This window comes from Lolium perenne, chromosome 7 (genome assembly GCF_019359855.2).
Source record: "Lolium perenne isolate Kyuss_39 chromosome 7, Kyuss_2.0, whole genome shotgun sequence".
NCBI lineage: Eukaryota > Viridiplantae > Streptophyta > Magnoliopsida > Poales > Poaceae > Lolium > Lolium perenne.
The window spans coordinates 286,098,433-286,108,680 of NC_067250.2; the positions used below are offsets into that span (position 1 = coordinate 286,098,433).

At 44.9% G+C, this 10,248-nt stretch overlaps 1 long non-coding RNA gene across 7 annotated transcripts in view; it reads left to right on the forward strand.

Annotated features, from left to right (window-relative positions):
* The first annotated feature begins 7,899 nt into the window (after positions 1 to 7,899).
* The window catches only part of LOC127312404 (uncharacterized), a 4,346-nt gene continuing 1,997 nt past the window's right edge, over positions 7,900 to 10,248 (forward strand). The window contains exons 1-5 of one of the 7 annotated variants that reach the window (XR_007858315.2): positions 7,901 to 8,305; positions 8,377 to 8,581; positions 8,687 to 9,001; positions 9,109 to 9,245; positions 10,035 to 10,248. The exon at positions 10,035 to 10,248 is cut by the window's right edge and continues 1,997 nt beyond it. This is a non-coding gene — a long non-coding RNA (uncharacterized lncRNA). Of the gene's footprint in view, positions 8,582 to 8,686; positions 9,024 to 9,108; positions 9,277 to 10,034 lie in introns of all 7 variants that reach the window. The other 6 variants (XR_007858317.2, XR_007858318.2, XR_007858316.2 and 3 more) reach the window with 6 other exon arrangements.

Consider the following 10,248-nt stretch of genomic DNA (forward strand, 5'->3'; position numbering starts at 1 on the left):
CGCCGCAAGACGGGATGGAGACGAACCTGTAGCAGCGCAGTGCTATGGAAAGCGTTTTCAAGAACCTGTACGTGAGGTGAGGAGCGACCTACAGTCAGTGGGAGGCGAACCGAGGAGACAGCAGCCGGAGCCGAACGGCCCTAATAAAAACCCACTAGCAAAAATTCGTTTCAGCTTTGTGCAACCGTTCAGATTATTTCCCATTCACGCGCGGCAAAAAGATAGAGAAGCTCTCGGCTCGAGGCATTCCCGCAACCCGCGGCGTGTCGTGACGAACGAACGAACGAGCGAGCGAGCGAGGAGGAGGAGGAGTGCGCGAGGATTCCCTCTTGTTCTCACTCACATACAAGTGCTAGAACAGCTCTCCTTATAAACCACTCCAGCTCTCTCTCAACTAGCAATGTGGGACTAAACATTTGTCCCACCTCTTGCCATGCATGAATGGGCTACATGGGCCTCTAGGATTTTCAGGAATTATTGGAATGGAAAAATTGGACTGGGCTATTTTGGGCCAAAATTCCAACAATCCCCCACCAGATCCCAGAGGCACATGTAATTTTGTCTTTGGTTCCAAAACACTATTTATATACTGGTACTGCAGTGGAGACTGTTAAGTTGAACTTCCACCTAGAACTCTATGCTACACTAGGCGGCGACTTGTACAGTGGACTATGCCTTGAACTGCAAGTTTGCTGCATCCTAGCTTCACACAAAGCCTTGACCAATACTAGGCTGCCGTGGGACTTCCCCGCGGGTGGAGCTTATGCGTCATATTCCATGGCCTTTCATGAGTTTGTTAGAGAGCACCCAACTCTCATAGACTGCGACGGTTAACAGTCAAACTCATATAGGTGTGCTCTTCAAAAGATGTTCTGCAGGGACAACATCTCTGCTTAAGATAAGCCACTTAGAACACATTAAGATAAATATCAACCTGCCATGCAGAATAGGAAAGTATTGCATCTTCACGGAGTGGTGTTTATTAAAATATGGATACTTTCCTCTCAGTCAACCAACAGCTTGTCTCCCAATTCTAATTCACGGGATCTCCGATCACATAGAGTGGTTTACCACTGTGGAAACTCATATTGTGGGTCTCATACCCATCTCCTTTGATGCATTATCTATCACATTGCGTGATAGACCCTTTGTGAAGGGATCTGCCAAATTTCTAGATGTATGGATATAATCCAATGCAATAACTCCGGAGTTTCTCATTTTTCTGACAGATTTTAATCTCCTCTTCACATGCCTTGATGAATTCATATTATCCTTAGAACTGTTAACCTTGATGATCATAGTTTGATTGTCACAGTTCATTGGGATAGCGGGTATTGGTTTCTCAACCACGGGTAAGTTCATCAAGAGTTCACGAAGCCACTCTGCTTCAACAGTGGCTGTGTCTAGTGCTGTGAGTTCTGCTTCCATTGTTGACCTCGTTAAGATGGTCTGCTTGCAAGACTTCCAAGAAACAGCGCCACCACCAAGTGTAAATACATATCCACTAGTGGCCTTAATCTTATCGGCATCAGAAATCCAGTTTGAATCACTATAACCCTCTAGTACCCTCGGATACCCGGTATAGTGAATGCCATAACTCGCAGTGCCTTTTAGATAGTGCATCACTCTTTCAAGAGCATGGCAGTGATCATCACCAGGATTTGAGACAAATCGGCTAAGTTTGCTCACAGCAAAGGCGATGTCAGGCCTCGTAGCGCTAGCCAGATACATCAGCGAGCCAATAATGCGAGAATATCTCGGTTGATCTCTAGCGATCGTTTTATTCTTTCTAAGCGACACACTAGGATCATAAGGCGTTGGACAAGACTTGCAATCGCTATATCCAAAACGACTCAAGATCTTTTCCACATAGTGAGATTGAAGCGATGTAATCCCACCATTGTCATCCTTCAACGACTTGATGTTTAAGATTACATCGACTACCCCAAGATCCTTCATCTCAAAACAGCGAGATAAGAAATCCTTGGTCTTCTTGATGATATTCAGGTTGGTTCCGAAAATCAGTATGTCATCGACGTATAAGCAAAGAATGACTCCTTCGCCCCCACCATGGCGATAGTACACACATTTATCAGCTTCATTTACAACAAATCCTTCAGCAGTTAAAGTTCTTTCAAACTTCTCATGCCACTGCTTAGGTGCTTGCTTGAGACCATATAAAGACTTCAATAGTTTGCACACCTTTCCTTCTTGACCATTTACTACAAATCCATCTGGCTGGTCCATGTAAATTTCCTCATCCAACTCTCCATTTAGGAAAGCTGTCTTAACATCCATTTGATGAATGAGAAGACCGTATGAGGGAGCCAGTGATAGTAGTACTCTAATGGTAGTCAATCTAGCTATAGGTGAGTACGTGTCAAAGAAGTCTTCACCTTCCTTTTGGGTATAACCCTTGGCCACAAGCCGTGCCTTGTACTTTTCAATTGTACCATCAGGCCTAAGGTTCTTCTTAAACACCCATTTACATCCTACGGGTTTGCACCCATAAGGATGATCAGTAATCTCCCAAGTTCCATTAGCCAAAATGGAATCCATCTCACTTCGGATAGCTTCCTTCCAGTAGTCAGCATCTGGAGATGCATAGGCTTCTGAAATAGAAGTGGGAGTGTCATCCACGAGATACACAATGAAATCATTACCAAAGGACTTCGCAGTCCTTTGTCTCTTACTCCTTTTAGGAGCTTCATTGTTATCCTCCTCCAGATTCTCAAGGTGTTCTATCGGAATGGTGGATTCAGGAATTGTAGCGAATTCCTGGATAGATGTACTAGGCATCCCCTGATTCGATGAGCTAGGCATATCCTTCATGGGAAATATATCCTCAAAGAAAGTCGCATCATTCGACTCCATGATTGTACCAACATGCATGTCGGATACCTCAGACTTTACTATCAAGAATCTATAGCCAATGCTATGAAAAGCATAGCCCAGAAAAACACAATCAACAGTTTTTGGTCCAAGCTTGCGCTTCTTGGGAATTGGCACATTGACTTTGGCCAAACATCCCCAAGTCCGTAGGTAAGAGAGTTTCAATCTTTTCTTCTCCCATTCCTCGAATGGAGTAATTTCTTTGTTCTTTGTGGGAACTCGGTTTAGGACATGACACGCGGTCAACAGTGCCTCCCCCCACCATTCCTTAGAGAGACCCGATGTGTCTAACATGGCATTAACCAGATCTGTTAGAGTTCGGTTCTTTCTTTCGGCTACTCCATTTGACTGGGGTGAGTAGGGAGGCGTCCTCTCATGAATTATACCATGTTCCGCACAAAAGGAATCAAACTCATTGGAAAAATACTCTCCACCTCGATCAGACCTTAGCCTCTTAATCTTTCGATCAAGTTGGTTTTCTGCTTCAGCTTTATAAATTTTGAAGAACCTCAAAGCCTCATCTTTTGTCTTCAGAAGATACACATGACAGTATCTCGTAGAGTCATCGATCAATGTCATGAAGTATTTCTTTCCACCTTTTGTCAATACAACATTCATCTCACAAAGATCAGAGTGTATGAGCTCTAGTGGTGCCAAATTTCTCACCTCTGCAGTCGTATGCGACTTGCGAGGTTGTTTTGCTTGCACGCATGCTAGGCATTTCGATCCTTTGGCATAAGCGAATTTTGGTATTAAATCTAATTTTGATAATCGCATCATGCAACCAAAAATTTTTTTTTGCGGGGATGCAACCAAAATTAACATGACAAAGACGTGAATGCCAGACATTTGATATAAGATCAGACGAAACATGATTCACAACTTTAGTACAAACATTCGACAAAGGATAAAGTGGAATAAACCTCCGCACTCATATCCTTTACCAATAAAAGTACCAAACTTAGAAAGTACAAACTTATTGGACTCGAAAACAATCTTGTAGCCATCACGACATACAAGGGATCCACTAACAAGATTCTTATTTATTGAGGGAACATGATGCACGTTCTTCAGTCGCACGGTCTTTCCCGAAGTGAACTTCAGATCGACCGTACCAACACCATGAACAGAAGCATGCGAGCCGTTCCCCATCAGCACGGACTGAGTCCCTCTGATCTGATATGAAGAAAACATGGAAATGTCAGAACAAACATGTACATTAACGCCCGTGTGAATCCACCATTCAGGAGAATGACATAATGAAAGAACAGTAGGTAATATACCATACCCAACATCCTTCATATCAACATCGCCCATGACAACATTGGCGGTCTTGCCGCCCTTCCCATCTTTGGCTTTGTCATAACGGTTGGGGCAGCTAGGAGCCCAATGCTCAGGATCACCGCACACATGACAGGAACCTTTCTTCTTATCAGTCTTCTTCTTGAAAGTAGTGGACTGTGAGGGCTTGTTCTTCCAGTCGAACTTGCTCTTGCCATCAAACTTGCCCTTGTTCTTGAACTTGTGGGACTGGAAGTTCTTTTTCTGTACCAAGTTGGCACTTGAACCACCCTCAGCACCACGAGCAAGTGTGTCTTTTGCCCTCGCCTTTTCTTCCACATCAAGAGTCCCAATGAGATCCGAAGCAGTGAACTCTTGTCTCTTGTGTTTTAGGGAAGTAGCAAAATTCCTCCATGAAGGAGGCAGCTTGGCAATAATGCTTCCGGCAACAAACTTGTCCGGTAACACACAGGAGAAGTACTCAAGCTCTTTGGCCAGTGCCTGTACCTCATGAGCCTGCTCAACAACTGAGCGATCACCAGTCATCTTGAAGTCACAAAATTGCTCCATGATGTACAGTTCACTACCTGCATCCGAGACCCCAAACTTGGCCTCGAGAGCAGCCCACATGTCCTTGCCATTAGTAAAGGACATATAGGGTTCAATAATGTTCTCTCCAAGTACAGATAACAGAGCAGCCCTGAACAACTGTCAGTTTTCTGAAAAACTTGCTCCTGAGAAGGAGTAAGCTCTCCCTCAGGCTTACCAAGAATGGCGTCATAGCAGTTCATGTTTTCAAACCAGAGAACTGCTCTCGCGCGCCATCTCTTGTAGTGAGTACCCTCAAAAAGGGGCGGCTTCACAGATGCGACAAAGCCACTTGGGGTAAATTGCCTATAATAAGGTTTTTGGATTGTTGAGAAAATTAGCAATTTACCAAGTAATTTAGACAAAGTAGACCGCAAGAAAAACATGACTAGATTAATGGAAAATAAACAATGTATGTAGGAGAAGAAAGATAATGGAAACACATTCGGAGAGATTGATCCATATATTATAGGTGCGACACAAATAGAGAGCATGGTGGTGATCTGAACAAGATGAAAGAAAACACCATACGGTGCGCCGCGTTGGCATTGACGTTGTCGTTTTCAGCCATGTCGTCGAGGTAGAGGCTGCGATGTCGGGGAAGTGGTCGTCGAAGTCCGTGATGAAGTCGATGAGTCGCGGCGATAGCGCTCCCCAAAAACCTTATCGCCCTTCTCCCGTACGGGACTCGAAGAAGCGGGGTTTCGGAGGCCTCTTGTCCCGGATCGCGGTGCACGCCGCAAGACGGGATGGAGAAGAACCTGTAGCAGCGTAGTGCTATGGAAAGCGTTTTCAAGAACCTGTACGTGAGGTGAGGAGCGACCTCCCTTTTATAGGCACGGGCAGGCAGGCGAACAGACGGTGACGAGAGATGAAACGAACAGTCAGTGGGAGGCGAACCGAGGAGACAGCAGCCGGAGCCGAACGGCCCTAATAAAAACCCACTAGCAAAAATTCGTTTCAGCTTTGTGCAACCGTTCAGATTATTTCCCATTCACGTGCGGCAAAAAGATAGAGAAGCTCTCGGCTCGAGGCATTCCCGCAACCCGTGTCGTGTCGTGACGAACGAACGAGGAGGAGGAGGAGGAGGAGTGCGCGAGGATTCCCTCTTGTTCTCACTCACATACAAGTACTAGAACACTCTCCTTATAAACCACTCCAGCTCTCTCTCAACTAGCAATATGGGATTAAACATTTGTCCCACCTCTTGCCATGCATGAATGGGCTACATGAGCCTCTAGGATTTTCAGGAATTATTGGAATGGAAAAATTGGACTGGGCTATTTTGGGCCAAAATTCCAACAGGCTATGCCTATCCATATGAATCCACGTGCGTCTTTCTACGTGCCTCATCATTCTGTCCTGATCCTCGGCTCGTGTTCTGCACGTACACCTCCAACTATTCGCCCCTGCCCTACATGACACTACTAGTAGCTACAAAGCACACATCCGTGTCTATCAGGTGTCGTTCCCTTTGAAAATCTGAACTAATATACCTGCCCCGTGTAAGTTTATCTTGAGACTTCAAGGATTTCACGTCCTTGTTTTTGTCGAGCTTCTTTCTGATTATATGACACTACTAGATTGAGGCAAATCTTTTGCCTCCTTTTTTTATTAGAAAAAAAAGACTTGAACTTGAACGATACGCAAAGATAAAGCCTCATGCCTCCGGTATCAAACAGGGTCCTTCAAAAGAACGAAATACACAATCTAGATAGGCTACATGATAAACATACTGATAACATGGATGAATTCAACTGCTTATGCGCCGAATGCCAGGCTGGCTAGCTTGACATGTGAGGGAGCATGGTGCTCGGCTGGATCAGGCTGGGCCGGATTGCGCCACGCCCTGACGCCCACGCAGACAAAGTGATCACAGCTAGTGTCACAGGGTGTGGCATGGATCCGTGGACACCGATGGAGCTACAGGAAAACGTTAGAAATATCGACCGGATTGCGACGGCACACCTGCCGCTACGGCGACTCATCCATATCCGAACTGTTGTTTTGTTTGCTGCCTTGCGTGTTCTCCTTCACAACATGGTGAGTTCACAGGTCAAGTGCAGACATGATAAAACTGGTGACGAGCCGGCTAGATTTTGCACTTGCCAACCTAGTCTGGACTTCGAAAGAGCTGCTAGCGCGGCTAGATTTTATACGGGAGGTGGCAAAGTCGGCCACTCGATTAGCTCGGTGGCATATATATGACCTTTCTCACAGCAGAATGACGCATTGGACCGGGCTACATACAGCCTCCTACAACAGTCCCGAAAAGCGTAGCACATGCGTGGACTTGGTTGAGCGGCCTTAACTGAGATCTCGGCTCAAATTTGAAGACTGGCCTGCTATGCTATTGACTGAAAGGGATCCCAATCCCATGGACTGGGTTGGGCTTAGCTGTTTTCTGCAATTCCGTTGAGCCAGGGCCTTGTAGAGATATGACCAGGACCCAATAAACAAACCGAGCCTTTTTTTTATTTGAATAAAGAATGGGTAATTCAAGACAAACTCCCTCGAGCATAAAATTTGATTTTCTTTCGAAAGGGGAGTATTCTGCATCAAAGTGATGCACACATCCGTTTTTATTGCAAAGCTTCAAATATTCAGAGTTTACAAATCATGGATCACTCAAGGTCTCAATGAATCAAACATCGGAAGCAATCGTGCAAAAAAGTGTCTATACATCTTGTAATCTAAGCAGTTGTTGCTAGCTGTTGAAAATAGCCCATACAAGCACCATCAACCGAGTGCATCCAGTATCCGAATGACCTTGCTGATCCTCCGCAAGTAAAAGAAATAACCGCAAATAAATCCAATACAAAGTCTGATGAATAAGCTGCAATTTTTTTTAAATGTGAGTTCTTAGTTGTATGTCAGATAATACTACTATACTAAACCTTAACAGCTTCAATTTTTCTCAGTTTTTTGATTTACTTTTTACCTATCTGCCATGTTGACACGTGTTTTACTTTGCTTTATTGTTGTTTCGTGTGTACTTCTGAGGGTCTCTTGCAGTTCATGATTATTTAGACATCGTGTGGTCATTCCTTTGGTGTTTACATCTGGGTGGGTATAGTGATTTGACCTATACCGCTGTTTCGTTGTGGGTCCCGAGTAAAGCGGTGCGAGTTGCCAATTTGCCCCCCACCTCTCCCATCTCTTCTCTCTGCTTGCTCCCCTACCTGGCCGCATCCAGAGCCGTCGCACGGTGTCGCCGGGCCGCATCCTCCTCTCCCGTTCCTTACATAGGGTGATGGGCGCTCCGGGACTCCGCCCTCGACCCACAGGTCTGCACCCCGTTGCGACGGCGGTCAACAGGCCGAGGTCGAAATCGGCGCCGGCATCTTCCTCCAGCGAGAAGGGGACACGCTGGAGTTGACGAGCTGAGATCCACATACCACGGGTGCACGAATGGGGTGGCCGGCTGAAGCCCTTCCATGCCGGCGTCGAAGATCTCCAGGACAAGCTGATGGGTTCCACGCCGGTGTTGAAGATCTCCAGGCCAAGCCGATGGGATACCTGCGCGAAACCCCGGATCTCCACGGTATGCCTCAGTCCTCCCATGTCCCCGTTGGTCGCCGCTGCCGCTGCATAAGGCTGTTGACTCACCGCCAGAGGTTGAGGCGGATCCCATGGTGCCTCCTCCTCCGCCGCCTGTGCAATGAAGTTGGACGCCATGGATAAGCCGTGGAATCTGATGGGGTGGAAGCTGGATGCCTAGGTCTTCATGGCCGGCACCGTCGTCGTCGAGGCTGCTCATGGCACCCTGTTCTCGGCGTCCTTGACCCCTGCGATTCTGCTCTCTGTGTCCAACCCGGAGGTCAGTGTGCCGTCCCTGCCTGGATCTCTTGCAGTTAGGTAAAGTTTGTGTTTTTCGGTGACGAATTTGCTCCTAAATTTCTTATACAATTCTTTGATGGGTCAGGTTTATAATAGAGGGTAAATATCACGTGATTGAGGCCTTCCTCACAGGAACATGACAAGGTCCGAAGTTGCGATACTCCCAACTTTATACAATTGATAGGTTCTTGGAAATAAATGGCATGTCTGCTCCTCCTTTCTCTTTCAGTTTTGGTCTGTTTTTACGGTACTAAGGTCAGAGCGTAAGCTGTCGCAAGAGGAGGACGAGGTGCAGCCTAGATGTTATGGGGCGTCAGAGGAGTGATGCTTCAGCATGGCGACAACGTGGACTTGCATCTAATGAACAGTTCTACAGTTTTTTGCTGGGTCTTCTAGCACGGTACCTGTATTATTGTTGTTAGGTGTTCTTCTAGCACAATTTGTACGCTATTATTCTCAGGTTACTGCTTTCTGCTAATATATGTCATCATATTTGTTATTGGACAGGGGATGTGATTTCTCTTCCATCTTTTGATGAAATCATTAGCAGGACTTCCGAATTTCTTGCTGTCCCAATTATGGTGATTTAATTGATGTGTCTTCAGCTTCAGCAATATGCAACAGAGCAACCAGCCATGCTTTAGGTTAATTAAGCGTATTTTTCTTACTACCTAGGTTAGGGAAATAAGAATCAGATCATGCTTTAAGCTAAATCATATTTTAGGCTAGGTTATTCTATAATTAGACATATTGGTTTACTGTCCAAGTTGAGTACTTCAAAATAAACATCAGATCATGGCATCATGCTCTAGGTTAATTTCACATATTGTTCTTACTCTCTAGATTAGCAAAATAAACATTAGATATTCAGATCATATTTTCCACTAAATCATATTTTAGGCTATGTTATCCTACAGTTAGCCATATAGTTTTTACTGTCCAACTTGAGTAGTCCATGTCCTGATGCACTATGTTTATAGGCGCACAGCAGGTCATTGATTATAGTTATCCTTCTGCTCAATCATATTTTCAGTAAAGTTTAGTTGCATGTATCCATGGAGAAAACCAATCGCGCATCTTTAAGATAACTCTTGTTATATTCTCTGAATGTTTACCTCTACAAGATAAACATCAGTTCATGTTTTAGGTTAATTGGTTCTATAATTAGACATATTGTCATTGTTGTCGCTATTATAAACAAATAAACATCAATTCATGTTTTCAAAGTTATTCTACAATTAGACAAGCTTCTCTAAAAGAAATTAGACAGGCTGCTTTTGCTGCCTAAGTTGAATAGTTCGTTATCCTGGTCATGTTTGTTATATGGTTCGCTCCATTTACCAACGCACAACAGACTTATAATTATCTTTCTGCCCAAAAGTATTTCTTATTTTCTTCTGCTTTACTCCTCTCGGGCCGGGGGTGTCTTGCAGATACGTGCCGGCCTTTCACCTGCCATGGAGGAGTTTGCTTCTGAAGATGATTGATTTTCTATGGAAGATGATATTGCAGCTGATACGTACACTAATGGCTCTTGGGTTGCTTCCGAGGAAGATTTTCTTTGTATGGAAAGCGACATTCCAGCTGCTTATAATGTTACTCATAAGTATTAACCAATCCATTGGTTATGGTACCGCGGAAGCCTGA